The sequence below is a fragment of the Carcharodon carcharias genome, chromosome 2 (assembly GCF_017639515.1).
Source record: "Carcharodon carcharias isolate sCarCar2 chromosome 2, sCarCar2.pri, whole genome shotgun sequence".
Lineage (NCBI taxonomy): Eukaryota > Metazoa > Chordata > Chondrichthyes > Lamniformes > Lamnidae > Carcharodon > Carcharodon carcharias.
In genome coordinates this window covers 157,057,393-157,073,272 of record NC_054468.1, presented here as the reverse complement: position 1 = coordinate 157,073,272, position 15,880 = coordinate 157,057,393, and the positions used below count along the sequence as shown (strand labels likewise).

At 70.4% G+C, this 15,880-nt stretch overlaps 1 protein-coding gene across 2 annotated transcripts in view; it reads left to right on the top strand.

Moving 5' to 3' along the window:
- arid1b (AT rich interactive domain 1B (SWI1-like)) overlaps positions 1 to 15,880 on the top strand; it is a 947,552-nt gene that overhangs the window by 294,324 nt on the left and 637,348 nt on the right. The gene's annotated exons all lie outside the window — the stretch shown is intronic.

The window sequence follows — 15,880 nt, the reverse complement described above, 5'->3', positions numbered from 1 at the left end:
GGAGGAGCCCCTCCCTCCCACCCCCTCTTCCCCTTGTGGAGGAGCCCCTCCCTCCCACCCCCTCTTCCCCTTGTGGAGGAGCCCCTCCCTCCCACCCCCTCTTCCCCTTGTGGAGGAGCCCCTCCCTCCCACCCCCTCTTCCCCTTGTGGAGGAGCCCCTCCCTCCCACCCCCTCTTCCCCTTGTGGAGGAGCCCCTCCCTCCCACCCCCTCTTCCCCTTGTGGAGGAGCCCCTCCCTCCCACCCCCTCTTCCCCTTGTGGAGGAGCCCCTCCCTCCCACCCCCTCTTCCCCTTGTGGAGGAGCCCCTCCCTCCCACCCCCTCTTCCCCTTGTGGAGGAGCCCCTCCCTCCCACCCCCTCTTCCCCTTGTGGAGGAGCCCCTCCCTCCCACCCCCTCTTCCCCTTGTGGAGGAGCCCCTCCCTCCCACCCCCTCTTCCCCTTGTGGAGGAGCCCCTCCCTCCCACCCCCTCTTCCCCTTGTGGAGGAGCCCCTCCCTCCCACCCCCTCTTCCCCTTGTGGAGGAGCCCCTCCCTCCCACCCCCTCTTCCCCTTGTGGAGGAGCCCCTCCCTCCCACCCCCTCTTCCCCTTGTGGAGGAGCCCCTCCCTCCCACCCCCTCTTCCCCTTGTGGAGGAGCCCCTCCCTCCCACCCCCTCTTCCCCTTGTGGAGGAGCCCCTCCCTCCCACCCCCTCTTCCCCTTGTGGAGGAGCCCCTCCCTCCCACCCCCTCTTCCCCTTGTGGAGGAGCCCCTCCCTCCCACCCCCTCTTCCCCTTGTGGAGGAGCCCCTCCCTCCCACCCCCTCTTCCCCTTGTGGAGGAGCCCCTCCCTCCCACCCCCTCTTCCCCTTGTGGAGGAGCCCCTCCCTCCCACCCCCTCTTCCCCTTGTGGAGGAGCCCCTCCCTCCCACCCCCTCTTCCCCTTGTGGAGGAGCCCCTCCCTCCCACCCCCTCTTCCCCTTGTGGAGGAGCCCCTCCCTCCCACCCCCTCTTCCCCTTGTGGAGGAGCCCCTCCCTCCCACCCCCTCTTCCCCTTGTGGAGGAGCCCCTCCCTCCCACCCCCTCTTCCCCTTGTGGAGGAGCCCCTCCCTCCCACCCCCTCTTCCCCTTGTGGAGGAGCCCCTCCCTCCCACCCCCTCTTCCCCTTGTGGAGGAGCCCCTCCCTCCCACCCCCTCTTCCCCTTGTGGAGGAGCCCCTCCCTCCCACCCCCTCTTCCCCTTGTGGAGGAGCCCCTCCCTCCCACCCCCTCTTCCCCTTGTGGAGGAGCCCCTCCCTCCCACCCCCTCTTCCCCTTGTGGAGGAGCCCCTCCCTCCCACCCCCTCTTCCCCTTGTGGAGGAGCCCCTCCCTCCCACCCCCTCTTCCCCTTGTGGAGGAGCCCCTCCCTCCCACCCCCTCTTCCCCTTGTGGAGGAGCCCCTCCCTCCCACCCCCTCTTCCCCTTGTGGAGGAGCCCCTCCCTCCCACCCCCTCTTCCCCTTGTGGAGGAGCCCCTCCCTCCCACCCCCTCTTCCCCTTGTGGAGGAGCCCCTCCCTCCCACCCCCTCTTCCCCTTGTGGAGGAGCCCCTCCCTCCCACCCCCTCTTCCCCTTGTGGAGGAGCCCCTCCCTCCCACCCCCTCTTCCCCTTGTGGAGGAGCCCCTCCCTCCCACCCCCTCTTCCCCTTGTGGAGGAGCCCCTCCCTCCCACCCCCTCTTCCCCTTGTGGAGGAGCCCCTCCCTCCCACCCCCTCTTCCCCTTGTGGAGGAGCCCCTCCCTCCCACCCCCTCTTCCCCTTGTGGAGGAGCCCCTCCCTCCCACCCCCTCTTCCCCTTGTGGAGGAGCCCCTCCCTCCCACCCCCTCTTCCCCTTGTGGAGGAGCCCCTCCCTCCCACCCCCTCTTCCCCTTGTGGAGGAGCCCCTCCCTCCCACCCCCTCTTCCCCTTGTGGAGGAGCCCCTCCCTCCCACCCCCTCTTCCCCTTGTGGAGGAGCCCCTCCCTCCCACCCCCTCTTCCCCTTGTGGAGGAGCCCCTCCCTCCCACCCCCTCTTCCCCTTGTGGAGGAGCCCCTCCCTCCCACCCCCTCTTCCCCTTGTGGAGGAGCCCCTCCCTCCCACCCCCTCTTCCCCTTGTGGAGGAGCCCCTCCCTCCCACCCCCTCTTCCCCTTGTGGAGGAGCCCCTCCCTCCCACCCCCTCTTCCCCTTGTGGAGGAGCCCCTCCCTCCCACCCCCTCTTCCCCTGTGGAGGAGCCCCTCCCTCCCACCCCCTCTTCCCCTTGTGGAGGAGCCCCTCCCTCCCACCCCCTCTTCCCCTTGTGGAGGAGCCCCTCCCTCCCACCCCCTCTTCCCCTTGTGGAGGAGCCCCTCCCTCCCACCCCCTCTTCCCCTTGTGGAGGAGCCCCTCCCTCCCACCCCCTCTTCCCCTTGTGGAGGAGCCCCTCCCTCCCACCCCCTCTTCCCCTTGTGGAGGAGCCCCTCCCTCCCACCCCCTCTTCCCCTTGTGGAGGAGCCCCTCCCTCCCACCCCCTCTTCCCCTTGTGGAGGAGCCCCTCCCTCCCACCCCCTCTTCCCCTTGTGGAGGAGCCCCTCCCTCCCACCCCCTCTTCCCCTTGTGGAGGAGCCCCTCCCTCCCACCCCCTCTTCCCCTTGTGGAGGAGCCCCTCCCTCCCACCCCCTCTTCCCCTTGTGGAGGAGCCCCTCCCTCCCACCCCCTCTTCCCCTTGTGGAGGAGCCCCTCCCTCCCACCCCCTCTTCCCCTTGTGGAGGAGCCCCTCCCTCCCACCCCCTCTTCCCCTTGTGGAGGAGCCCCTCCCTCCCACCCCCTCTTCCCCTTGTGGAGGAGCCCCTCCCTCCCACCCCCTCTTCCCCTTGTGGAGGAGCCCCTCCCTCCCACCCCCTCTTCCCCTTGTGGAGGAGCCCCTCCCTCCCACCCCCTCTTCCCCTTGTGGAGGAGCCCCTCCCTCCCACCCCCTCTTCCCCTTGTGGAGGAGCCCCTCCCTCCCACCCCCTCTTCCCCTTGTGGAGGAGCCCCTCCCTCCCACCCCCTCTTCCCCTTGTGGAGGAGCCCCTCCCTCCCACCCCCTCTTCCCCTTGTGGAGGAGCCCCTCCCTCCCACCCCCTCTTCCCCTTGTGGAGGAGCCCCTCCCTCCCACCCCCTCTTCCCCTTGTGGAGGAGCCCCTCCCTCCCACCCCCTCTTCCCCTTGTGGAGGAGCCCCTCCCTCCCACCCCCTCTTCCCCTTGTGGAGGAGCCCCTCCCTCCCACCCCCTCTTCCCCTTGTGGAGGAGCCCCTCCCTCCCACCCCCTCTTCCCCTTGTGGAGGAGCCCCTCCCTCCCACCCCCTCTTCCCCTTGTGGAGGAGCCCCTCCCTCCCACCCCCTCTTCCCCTTGTGGAGGAGCCCCTCCCTCCCACCCCCTCTTCCCCTTGTGGAGGAGCCCCTCCCTCCCACCCCCTCTTCCCCTTGTGGAGGAGCCCCTCCCTCCCACCCCCTCTTCCCCTTGTGGAGGAGCCCCTCCCTCCCACCCCCTCTTCCCCTTGTGGAGGAGCCCCTCCCTCCCACCCCCTCTTCCCCTTGTGGAGGAGCCCCTCCCTCCCACCCCCTCTTCCCCTTGTGGAGGAGCCCCTCCCTCCCACCCCCTCTTCCCCTTGTGGAGGAGCCCCTCCCTCCCACCCCCTCTTCCCCTTGTGGAGGAGCCCCTCCCTCCCACCCCCTCTTCCCCTTGTGGAGGAGCCCCTCCCTCCCACCCCCTCTTCCCCTTGTGGAGGAGCCCCTCCCTCCCACCCCCTCTTCCCCTTGTGGAGGAGCCCCTCCCTCCCACCCCCTCTTCCCCTTGTGGAGGAGCCCCTCCCTCCCACCCCCTCTTCCCCTTGTGGAGGAGCCCCTCCCTCCCACCCCCTCTTCCCCTTGTGGAGGAGCCCCTCCCTCCCACCCCCTCTTCCCCTTGTGGAGGAGCCCCTCCCTCCCACCCCCTCTTCCCCTTGTGGAGGAGCCCCTCCCTCCCACCCCCTCTTCCCCTTGTGGAGGAGCCCCTCCCTCCCACCCCCTCTTCCCCTTGTGGAGGAGCCCCTCCCTCCCACCCCCTCTTCCCCTTGTGGAGGAGCCCCTCCCTCCCACCCCCTCTTCCCCTTGTGGAGGAGCCCCTCCCTCCCACCCCCTCTTCCCCTTGTGGAGGAGCCCCTCCCTCCCACCCCCTCTTCCCCTTGTGGAGGAGCCCCTCCCTCCCACCCCCTCTTCCCCTTGTGGAGGAGCCCCTCCCTCCCACCCCCTCTTCCCCTTGTGGAGGAGCCCCTCCCTCCCACCCCCTCTTCCCCTTGTGGAGGAGCCCCTCCCTCCCACCCCCTCTTCCCCTTGTGGAGGAGCCCCTCCCTCCCACCCCCTCTTCCCCTTGTGGAGGAGCCCCTCCCTCCCACCCCCTCTTCCCCTTGTGGAGGAGCCCCTCCCTCCCACCCCCTCTTCCCCTTGTGGAGGAGCCCCTCCCTCCCACCCCCTCTTCCCCTTGTGGAGGAGCCCCTCCCTCCCACCCCCTCTTCCCCTTGTGGAGGAGCCCCTCCCTCCCACCCCCTCTTCCCCTTGTGGAGGAGCCCCTCCCTCCCACCCCCTCTTCCCCTTGTGGAGGAGCCCCTCCCTCCCACCCCCTCTTCCCCTTGTGGAGGAGCCCCTCCCTCCCACCCCCTCTTCCCCTTGTGGAGGAGCCCCTCCCTCCCACCCCCTCTTCCCCTTGTGGAGGAGCCCCTCCCTCCCACCCCCTCTTCCCCTTGTGGAGGAGCCCCTCCCTCCCACCCCCTCTTCCCCTTGTGGAGGAGCCCCTCCCTCCCACCCCCTCTTCCCCTTGTGGAGGAGCCCCTCCCTCCCACCCCCTCTTCCCCTTGTGGAGGAGCCCCTCCCTCCCACCCCCTCTTCCCCTTGTGGAGGAGCCCCTCCCTCCCACCCCCTCTTCCCCTTGTGGAGGAGCCCCTCCCTCCCACCCCCTCTTCCCCTTGTGGAGGAGCCCCTCCCTCCCACCCCCTCTTCCCCTTGTGGAGGAGCCCCTCCCTCCCACCCCCTCTTCCCCTTGTGGAGGAGCCCCTCCCTCCCACCCCCTCTTCCCCTTGTGGAGGAGCCCCTCCCTCCCACCCCCTCTTCCCCTTGTGGAGGAGCCCCTCCCTCCCACCCCCTCTTCCCCTTGTGGAGGAGCCCCTCCCTCCCACCCCCTCTTCCCCTTGTGGAGGAGCCCCTCCCTCCCACCCCCTCTTCCCCTTGTGGAGGAGCCCCTCCCTCCCACCCCCTCTTCCCCTTGTGGAGGAGCCCCTCCCTCCCACCCCCTCTTCCCCTTGTGGAGGAGCCCCTCCCTCCCACCCCCTCTTCCCCTTGTGGAGGAGCCCCTCCCTCCCACCCCCTCTTCCCCTTGTGGAGGAGCCCCTCCCTCCCACCCCCTCTTCCCCTTGTGGAGGAGCCCCTCCCTCCCACCCCCTCTTCCCCTTGTGGAGGAGCCCCTCCCTCCCACCCCCTCTTCCCCTTGTGGAGGAGCCCCTCCCTCCCACCCCCTCTTCCCCTTGTGGAGGAGCCCCTCCCTCCCACCCCCTCTTCCCCTTGTGGAGGAGCCCCTCCCTCCCACCCCCCTCTTCCCCTTGTGGAGGAGCCCCTCCCTCCCACCCCCTCTTCCCCTTGTGGAGGAGCCCCTCCCTCCCACCCCCTCTTCCCCTTGTGGAGGAGCCCCTCCCTCCCACCCCCTCTTCCCCTTGTGGAGGAGCCCCTCCCTCCCACCCCCTCTTCCCCTTGTGGAGGAGCCCCTCCCTCCCACCCCCTCTTCCCCTTGTGGAGGAGCCCCTCCCTCCCACCCCCTCTTCCCCTTGTGGAGGAGCCCCTCCCTCCCACCCCCTCTTCCCCTTGTGGAGGAGCCCCTCCCTCCCACCCCCTCTTCCCCTTGTGGAGGAGCCCCTCCCTCCCACCCCCTCTTCCCCTTGTGGAGGAGCCCCTCCCTCCCACCCCCTCTTCCCCTTGTGGAGGAGCCCCTCCCTCCCACCCCCTCTTCCCCTTGTGGAGGAGCCCCTCCCTCCCACCCCCTCTTCCCCTTGTGGAGGAGCCCCTCCCTCCCACCCCCTCTTCCCCTTGTGGAGGAGCCCCTCCCTCCCACCCCCTCTTCCCCTTGTGGAGGAGCCCCTCCCTCCCACCCCCTCTTCCCCTTGTGGAGGAGCCCCTCCCTCCCACCCCCTCTTCCCCTTGTGGAGGAGCCCCTCCCTCCCACCCCCTCTTCCCCTTGTGGAGGAGCCCCTCCCTCCCACCCCCTCTTCCCCTTGTGGAGGAGCCCCTCCCTCCCACCCCCTCTTCCCCTTGTGGAGGAGCCCCTCCCTCCCACCCCCTCTTCCCCTTGTGGAGGAGCCCCTCCCTCCCACCCCCTCTTCCCCTTGTGGAGGAGCCCCTCCCTCCCACCCCCTCTTCCCCTTGTGGAGGAGCCCCTCCCTCCCACCCCCTCTTCCCCTTGTGGAGGAGCCCCTCCCTCCCACCCCCTCTTCCCCTTGTGGAGGAGCCCCTCCCTCCCACCCCCTCTTCCCCTTGTGGAGGAGCCCCTCCCTCCCACCCCCTCTTCCCCTTGTGGAGGAGCCCCTCCCTCCCACCCCCTCTTCCCCTTGTGGAGGAGCCCCTCCCTCCCACCCCCTCTTCCCCTTGTGGAGGAGCCCCTCCCTCCCACCCCCTCTTCCCCTTGTGGAGGAGCCCCTCCCTCCCACCCCCTCTTCCCCTTGTGGAGGAGCCCCTCCCTCCCACCCCCCTCTTCCCCTTGTGGAGGAGCCCCTCCCTCCCACCCCCTCTTCCCCTTGTGGAGGAGCCCCTCCCTCCCACCCCCTCTTCCCCTTGTGGAGGAGCCCCTCCCTCCCACCCCCTCTTCCCCTTGTGGAGGAGCCCCTCCCTCCCACCCCCTCTTCCCCTGTGGAGGAGCCCCTCCCTCCCACCCCCTCTTCCCCTTGTGGAGGAGCCCCTCCCTCCCACCCCCTCTTCCCCTTGTGGAGGAGCCCCTCCCTCCCACCCCCTCTTCCCCTTGTGGAGGAGCCCCTCCCTCCCACCCCCTCTTCCCCTTGTGGAGGAGCCCCTCCCTCCCACCCCCTCTTCCCCTTGTGGAGGAGCCCCTCCCTCCCACCCCCTCTTCCCCTTGTGGAGGAGCCCCTCCCTCCCACCCCCTCTTCCCCTTGTGGAGGAGCCCCTCCCTCCCACCCCCTCTTCCCCTTGTGGAGGAGCCCCGCCCTCCCACCCCCTCGTCCCCTTGTGGGCGAGCCCCTCCCTCCCACCCCCTCTTCCCCTTGTGGAGGAGCCCCTCCCTCCCACCCCCTCTTCCCCTTGTGGGGGAGCCCCTCCCTCCCACCCCCTCTTCCCCTTGTGGGGGAGCCCCTCCCTCCCACCCCCTCTTCCCCTTGTGGGAGGAGCCCCTCCCTCCCACCCCCTCTCCCCTTGTGGAGGAGCCCCTCCCTCCCACCCCCTCTTCCCCTTGTGGAGGAGCCCCTCCCTCCCACCCCCTCTTCCCCTTGTGGAGGAGCCCCTCCCTCCCACCCCCTCTTCCCCTTGGTGGAGGAGCCCCTCCCTCCCACCCCCTCTTCCCCTTGTGGAGGAGCCCCTCCCTCCCACCCCCTCTTCCCCTTGTGGAGGAGCCCCTCCCGCCCAACCCCTCTTCCCCTTGTGGAGGAGCCCCTCCCTACCACCCCCTCTTCCCCTTGTGGAGGAGCCGCACCCTCCCAACCCCTCTTCCCCTTGTGGTGGAGCCCCTCCCTCCCACCCCCTCTTCCCCTTGTGGAGGAGCCCCTCCCTCCCACCCCCTCTTCCCCTTGTGGAGGAGCCCCTCCCTCCCACCCCCTCTTCCCCTTGTGGAGGAGCCCCTCCCTCCCACCCCCTCTTCCCCTTGTGGAGGAGCCCCTCCCTCCCACCCCCTCTTCCCCTTGTGGAGGAGCCCCTCCCTCCCACCCCCTCTTCCCCTTGTGGAGGAGCCCCTCCCTCCCACCCCCTCTTCCCCTTGTGGAGGAGCCCCTCCCTCCCACCCCCTCTTCCCCTTGTGGAGGAGCCCCTCCCTCCCACCCCCTCTTCCCCTTGTGGAGGAGCCCCTCCCTCCCACCCCCTCTTCCCCTTGTGGAGGAGCCCCTCCCTCCCACCCCCTCTTCCCCTTGTGGAGGAGCCCCTCCCTCCCACCCCCTCTTCCCCTTGTGGAGGAGCCCCTCCCTCCCACCCCCTCTTCCCCTTGTGGAGGAGCCCCTCCCTCCCACCCCCTCTTCCCCTTGTGGAGGAGCCCCTCCCTCCCACCCCCTCTTCCCCTTGTGGAGGAGCCCCTCCCTCCCACCCCCTCTTCCCCTTGTGGAGGAGCCCCTCCCTCCCACCCCCTCTTCCCCTTGTGGAGGAGCCCCTCCCTCCCACCCCCTCTTCCCCTTGTGGAGGAGCCCCTCCCTCCCACCCCCTCTTCCCCTTGTGGAGGAGCCCCTCCCTCCCACCCCCTCTTCCCCTTGTGGAGGAGCCCCTCCCTCCCACCCCCTCTTCCCCTTGTGGAGGAGCCCCTCCCTCCCACCCCCTCTTCCCCTTGTGGAGGAGCCCCTCCCTCCCACCCCCTCTTCCCCTTGTGGAGGAGCCCCTCCCTCCCACCCCCTCTTCCCCTTGTGGAGGAGCCCCTCCCTCCCACCCCCTCTTCCCCTTGTGGAGGAGCCCCTCCCTCCCACCCCCTCTTCCCCTTGTGGAGGAGCCCCTCCCTCCCACCCCCTCTTCCCCTTGTGGAGGAGCCCCTCCCTCCCACCCCCTCTTCCCCTTGTGGAGGAGCCCCTCCCTCCCACCCCCTCTTCCCCTTGTGGAGGAGCCCCTCCCTCCCACCCCCTCTTCCCCTTGTGGAGGAGCCCCTCCCTCCCACCCCCTCTTCCCCTTGTGGAGGAGCCCCTCCCTCCCACCCCCTCTTCCCCTTGTGGAGGAGCCCCTCCCTCCCACCCCCTCTTCCCCTTGTGGAGGAGCCCCTCCCTCCCACCCCCTCTTCCCCTTGTGGAGGAGCCCCTCCCTCCCACCCCCTCTTCCCCTTGTGGAGGAGCCCCTCCCTCCCGCCCCCTCTTCCCCTTGTGGAGGAGCCCCTCCCTCCCACCCCCTCTTCCCCTTGTGGAGGAGCCCCTCCCTCCCACCCCCTCTTCCCCTGGTGGAGGAGCCCCTCCCTCCCACCCCCTCTTCCCCTTGTGGAGGAGCCCCTCCCTCCCACCCCCTCTTCCCCTTGTGGAGGAGCCCCTCCCTCCCACCCCCTCTTCCCCTTGTGGAGGAGCCCCTCCCTCCCACCCCCTCTTCCCCTTGTGGAGGAGCCCCTCCCTCCCACCCCCTCTTCCCCTTGTGGAGGAGCCCCTCCCTCCCACCCCCTCTTCCCCTTGTGGAGGAGCCCCTCCCTCCCACCCCCTCTTCCCCTTGTGGAGGAGCCCCTCCCTCCCACCCCCTCTTCCCCTTGTGGAGGAGCCCCTCCCTCCCACCCCCTCTTCCCCTTGTGGAGGAGCCCCTCCCTCCCACCCCCTCTTCCCCTTGTGGAGGAGCCCCTCCCTCCCACCCCCTCTTCCCCTTGTGGAGGAGCCCCTCCCTCCCACCCCCTCTTCCCCTTGTGGAGGAGCCCCTCCCTCCCACCCCCTCTTCCCCTTGTGGAGGAGCCCCTCCCTCCCACCCCCTCTTCCCCTTGTGGAGGAGCCCCTCCCTCCCACCCCCTCTTCCCCTTGTGGAGGAGCCCCTCCCTCCCACCCCCTCTTCCCCTTGTGGAGGAGCCCCTCCCTCCCACCCCCTCTTCCCCTTGTGGAGGAGCCCCTCCCTCCCACCCCCTCTTCCCCTTGTGGAGGAGCCCCTCCCTCCCACCCCCTCTTCCCCTTGTGGAGGAGCCCCTCCCTCCCACCCCCTCTTCCCCTTGTGGAGGAGCCCCTCCCTCCCACCCCCTCTTCCCCTTGTGGAGGAGCCCCTCCCTCCCACCCCCTCTTCCCCTTGTGGAGGAGCCCCTCCCTCCCACCCCCTCTTCCCCTTGTGGAGGAGCCCCTCCCTCCCACCCCCTCTTCCCCTTGTGGAGGAGCCCCTCCCTCCCACCCCCTCTTCCCCTTGTGGAGGAGCCCCTCCCTCCCACCCCCTCTTCCCCTTGTGGAGGAGCCCCTCCCTCCCAACCCCTCTTCCCCTTGTGGAGGAGCCCCTCCCTCCACCCCCTCTTCCCCTTGTGGAGGAGCCCCTCCCTCCCACCCCCTCTTCCCCTTGTGGAGGAGCCCCTCCCTCCCACCCCCTCTTCCCCTTGTGGAGGAGCCCCTCCCTCCCACCCCCTCTTCCCCTTGTGGAGGAGCCCCTCCCTCCCACCCCCTCTTCCCCTTGTGGAGGAGCCCCTCCCTCCCACCCCCTCTTCCCCTTGTGGAGGAGCCCCTCCCTCCCACCCCCCTCTTCCCCTTGTGGAGGAGCCCCTCCCTCCCACCCCCTCTTCCCCTTGTGGAGGAGCCCCTCCCTCCCACCCCCTCTTCCCCTTGTGGAGGAGCCCCTCCCTCCCACCCCCTCTTCCCCTTGTGGAGGAGCCCCTCCCTCCCACCCCCTCTTCCCCTTGTGGAGGAGCCCCTCCCTCCCACCCCCTCTTCCCCTTGTGGAGGAGCCCCTCCCTCCCACCCCCTCTTCCCCTTGTGGAGGAGCCCCTCCCTCCCACCCCCTCTTCCCCTTGTGGAGGAGCCCCTCCCTCCCACCCCCTCTTCCCCTTGTGGAGGAGCCCCTCCCTCCCACCCCCTCTTCCCCTTGTGGAGGAGCCCCTCCCTCCCACCCCCTCTTCCCCTTGTGGAGGAGCCCTCCCTCCCACCCCCTCTTCCCTTGTGGAGGAGCCCCTCCCTCCCACCCCCTCTTCCCCTTGTGGAGGAGCCCCTCCCTCCCACCCCCTCTTCCCCTTGTGGAGGAGCCCCTCCCTCCCACCCCCTCTTCCCCTTGTGGAGGAGCCCCTCCCTCCCACCCCCTCTTCCCCTTGTGGAGGAGCCCCTCCCTCCCACCCCCTCTTCCCCTTGTGGAGGAGCCCCTCCCTCCCACCCCCTCTTCCCCTTGTGGAGGAGCCCCTCCCTCCCACCCCCTCTTCCCCTTGTGGAGGAGCCCCTCCCTCCCACCCCCTCTTCCCCTTGTGGAGGAGCCCCTCCCTCCCACCCCCTCTTCCCCTTGTGGAGGAGCCCCTCCCTCCCACCCCCTCTTCCCCTTGTGGAGGAGCCCCTCCCTCCCACCCCCTCTTCCCCTTGTGGAGGAGCCCCTCCCTCCCACCCCCTCTTCCCCTTGTGGAGGAGCCCCTCCCTCCCACCCCCTCTTCCCCTTGTGGAGGAGCCCCTCCCTCCCACCCCCTCTTCCCCTTGTGGAGGAGCCCCTCCCTCCCACCCCCTCTTCCCCTTGTGGAGGAGCCCCTCCCTCCCACCCCCTCTTCCCCTTGTGGAGGAGCCCCTCCCTCCCACCCCCTCTTCCCCTTGTGGAGGAGCCCCTCCCTCCCACCCCCTCTTCCCCTTGTGGAGGAGCCCCTCCCTCCCACCCCCTCTTCCCCTTGTGGAGGAGCCCCTCCCTCCCACCCCCTCTTCCCCTTGTGGAGGAGCCCCTCCCTCCCACCCCCTCTTCCCCTTGTGGAGGAGCCCCTCCCTCCCACCCCCTCTTCCCCTTGTGGAGGAGCCCCTCCCTCCCACCCCCTCTTCCCCTTGTGGAGGAGCCCCTCCCTCCCACCCCCTCTTCCCCTTGTGGAGGAGCCCCTCCCTCCCACCCCCTCTTCCCCTGGTGGAGGAGCCCCTCCCTCCCACCCCCTCTTCCCCTTGTGGAGGAGCCCCTCCCTCCCACCCCCTCTTCCCCTTGTGGAGGAGCCCCTCCCTCCCACCCCCTCTTCCCCTGGTGGAGGAGCCCCTCCCTCCCACCCCCTCTTCCCCTTGTGGAGGAGCCCCTCCCTCCCACCCCCTCTTCCCCTTGTGGAGGAGCCCCTCCCTCCCACCCCCTCTTCCCCTTGTGGAGGAGCCCCTCCCTCCCACCCCCTCTTCCCCTTGTGGAGGAGCCCCTCCCTCCCACCCCCTCTTCCCCTTGTGAGGATCCCCTCCCTCGCACCCCCTCTTCCCCTTGTGGAGGAGCCCCTCCCTCCCACCCCCTCTTCCCCTTGTGGAGGAGCCCCTCCCTCCCACCCCCTCTTCCCCTTGTGGAGGAGCCCCTCCCTCCCACCCCCTCTTCCCCTTGTGGAGGAGCCCCTCCCTCCCACCCCCTCTTCCCCTTGTGGAGGAGCCCCTCCCTCCCACCCCCTCTTCCCCTTGTGGAGGAGCCCCTCCCTCCCACCCCCTCTTCCCCTTGTGGAGGAGCCCTCCCTCCCACCCCCTCTTCCCCTTGTGGAGGAGCCCCTCCCTCCCACCCCCTCTTCCCCTTGTGGAGGAGCCCCTCCCTCCCACCCCCTCTTCCCCTTGTGGAGGAGCCCCTCCCTCCCACCCCCTCTTCCCCTTGTGGAGGAGCCCCTCCCTCCCACCCCCTCTTCCCCTTGTGGAGGAGCCCCTCCCTCCCACCCCCTCTTCCCCTTGTGGAGGAGCCCCTCCCTCCCACCCCCTCTTCCCCTTGTGGAGGAGCCCCTCCCTCCCACCCCCTCTTCCCCTTGTGGAGGAGCCCCTCCCTCCCACCCCCTCTTCCCCTTGTGGAGGAGCCCCTCCCTCCCACCCCCTCTTCCCCTTGTGGAGGAGCCCCTCCCTCCCACCCCCTCTTCCCCTTGTGGAGGAGCCCCTCCCTCCCACCCCCTCTTCCCCTTGTGGAGGAGCCCCTCCCTCCCACCCCCTCTTCCCCTTGTGGAGGAGCCCCTCCCTCCCACCCCCTCTTCCCCTTGTGGAGGAGCCCCTCCCTCCCACCCCCTCTTCCCCTTGTGGAGGAGCCCCTCCCTCCCACCCCCTCTTCCCCTTGTGGAGGAGCCCCTCCCTCCCACCCCCTCTTCCCCTTGTGGAGGAGCCCCTCCCTCCCACCCCCTCTTCCCCTTGTGGAGGAGCCCCTCCCTCCCACCCCCTCTTCCCCTTGTGGAGGAGCCCCTCCCTCCCACCCCCTCTTCCCCTTGTGGAGGAGCCCCTCCCTCCCACCCCCTCTTCCCCTTGTGGAGGAGCCCCTCCCTCCCACCCCCTCTTCCCCTTGTGGAGGAGCCCCTCCCTCCCACCCCCTCTTCCCCTTGTGGAGGAGCCCCTCCCTCCCACCCCCTCTTCCCCTTGTGGAGGAGCCCCTCCCTCCCACCCCCTCTTCCCCTTGTGGAGGAGCCCCTCCCTCCCACCCCCTCTTCCCCTTGTGGAGGAGCCCCTCCCTCCCACCCCCCTCTTCCCCTTGTGGAGGAGCCCCTCCCTCCCACCCCCTCTTCCCCTTGTGGAGGAGCCCCTCCCTCCCACCCCCTCTTCCCCTTGTGGAGGAGCCCCTCCCTCCCACCCCCTCTTCCCCTTGTGGAGGAGCCCCTCCCTCCCACCCCCTCTTCCCCTTGTGGAGGAGCCCCTCCCTCCCACCCCCTCTTCCCCTTGTGGAGGAGCCCCTCCCTCCCACCCCCTCTTCCCCTTGTGGAGGAGCCCCTCCCTCCCACCCCCTCTTCCCTTGTGGAGGAGCCCCTCCCTCCCACCCCCTCTTCCCCTTGTGGAGGAGCCCCTCCCTCCCACCCCCTCTTCCCCTTGTGGAGGAGCCCCTCCCTCCCACCCCCTCTTCCCCTTGTGGAGGAGCCCCTCCCTCCCACCCCCCTCTTCCCCTTGTGGAGGAGCCCCTCCCTCCCACCCCCTCTTCCCCTTGTGGAGGAGCCCCTCCCTCCCACCCCCTCTTCCCCTTGTGGAGGAGCCCCTCCCTCCCACCCCCTCTTCCCCTTGTGGAGGAGCCCCTCCCTCCCACCCCCTCTTCCCTTGTGGAGGAGCCCCTCCCTCCCACCCCCTCTTCCCCTTGTGGAGGAGCCCCTCCCTCCCACCCCCTCTTCCCCTTGTGGAGGAGCCCCTCCCTCCCACCCCCTCTTCCCCTTGTGGAGGAGCCCCTCCCTCCCACCCCCTCTTCCCCTTGTGGAGGAGCCCCTCCCTCCCACCCCCTCTTCCCCTTGTGGAGGAGCCCCTCCCTCCCACCCCCTCTTCCCCTTGTGGAGGAGCCCCTCCCTCCCACCCCCTCTTCCCCTTGTGGAGGAGCCCCTCCCTCCCACCCCCTCTTCCCTTGTGGAGGAGCCCCTCCCTCCCACCCCCTCTTCCCCTTGTGGAGGAGCCCCTCCCTCCCACCCCCTCTTCCCCTTGTGGAGGAGCCCCTCCCTCCCACCCCCTCTTCCCCTTGTGGAGGAGCCCCTCCCTCCCACCCCCTCTTCCCCTTGTGGAGGAGCCCCTCCCTCCCACCCCCTCTTCCCCTTGTGGAGGAGCCCCTCCCTCCCACCCCCTCTTCCCCTTGTGGAGGAGCCCCTCCCTCCCACCCCCTCTTCCCCTTGTGGAGGAGCCCCTCCCTCCCACCCCCTCTTCCCCTTGTGGAGGAGCCCCTCCCTCCCACCCCCTCTTCCCCTTGTGGAGGAGCCCCTCCCTCCCACCCCCCTCTTCCCCTTGTGGAGGAGCCCCTCCCTCCCACCCCCTCTTCCCCTTGTGGAGGAGCCCCTCCCTCCCACCCCCTCTTCCCCTTGTGGAGGAGCCCCTCCCTCCCACCCCCCTCTTCCCCTTGTGGAGGAGCCCCTCCCTCCCACCCCCTCTTCCCCTTGTGGAGGAGCCCCTCCCTCCCACCCCCTCTTCCCTTGTGGAGGAGCCCCTCCCTCCCACCCCCTCTTCCCCTTGTGGAGGAGCCCCTCCCTCCCACCCCCTCTTCCCCTTGTGGAGGAGCCCCTCCCTCCCACCCCCTCTTCCCCTTGTGGAGGAGCCCCTCCCTCCCACCCCCTCTTCCCCTTGTGGAGGAGCCCCTCCCTCCCACCCCCTCTTCCCCTTGTGGAGGAGCCCCTCCCTCCCACCCCCTCTTCCCCTTGTGGAGGAGCCCCTCCCTCCCACCCCCTCTTCCCCTTGTGGAGGAGCCCCTCCCTCCCACCCCCTCTTCCCCTTGTGGAGGAGCCCCTCCCTCCCACCCCCTCTTCCCCTTGTGAGGAGCCCCTCCCTCCCACCCCCTCTTCCCTTGTGGAGGAGCCCCTCCCTCCCACCCCCTCTTCCCCTTGTGGAGGAGCCCCTCCCTCCCACCCCCTCTTCCCCTTGTGGAGGAGCCCCTCCCTCCCACCCCCCTCTTCCCCTTGTGGAGGAGCCCCTCCCTCCCACCCCCTCTTCCCCTTGTGGAGGAGCCCCTCCCTCCCACCCCCCTCTTCCCCTTGTGGAGGAGCCCCTCCCTCCCACCCCCTCTTCCCCTTGTGGAGGAGCCCCTCCCTCCCACCCCCTCTTCCCCTTGTGGAGGAGCCCCTCCCTCCCACCCCCTCTTCCCCTTGTGGAGGAGCCCCTCCCTCCCACCCCCTCTTCCCCTTGTGGAGGAGCCCCTCCCTCCCACCCCCTCTTCCCCTTGTGGAGGAGCCCCTCCCTCCCACCCCCTCTTCCCCGTGTGGAGGAGCCCCTCCCTCCCACCCCCTCTTCCCCTTGTGGAGGAGCCCCTCCCCTCCCACCCCCCTCTTCCCCTTGTGGAGGAGCCCCTCCCTCCCACCCCCTCTTCCCCTTGTGGAGGAGCCCCTCCCTCCCACCCCCTCTTCCCCTTGTGGAGGAGCCCCTCCCTCCCACCCCCTCTTCCCCTTGTGGAGGTGCCCCTCCCTCCCACCCCCTCTGCCCCTTGTGGAGGAGCCCCCCCCTCCCACCCCCTCTTCCCCTTGTGGAGGAGCCCCTCCCTCCCACCCCCTCTTCGCCTGGTGGAGGAGCCTCCCACCCCCTCTTCCCCTTGTGGAGGAGCCCCTCCCTCCCACCCCCTCTTCCCCTGTGGAGGAGCCTCCCACCCCCTCTTCCCCTTGTGGAGGAGCCCCTCCCTGCCACCCCCTCTCCCCCTGGTGGAGGAGCCCCTCCCTCCCAC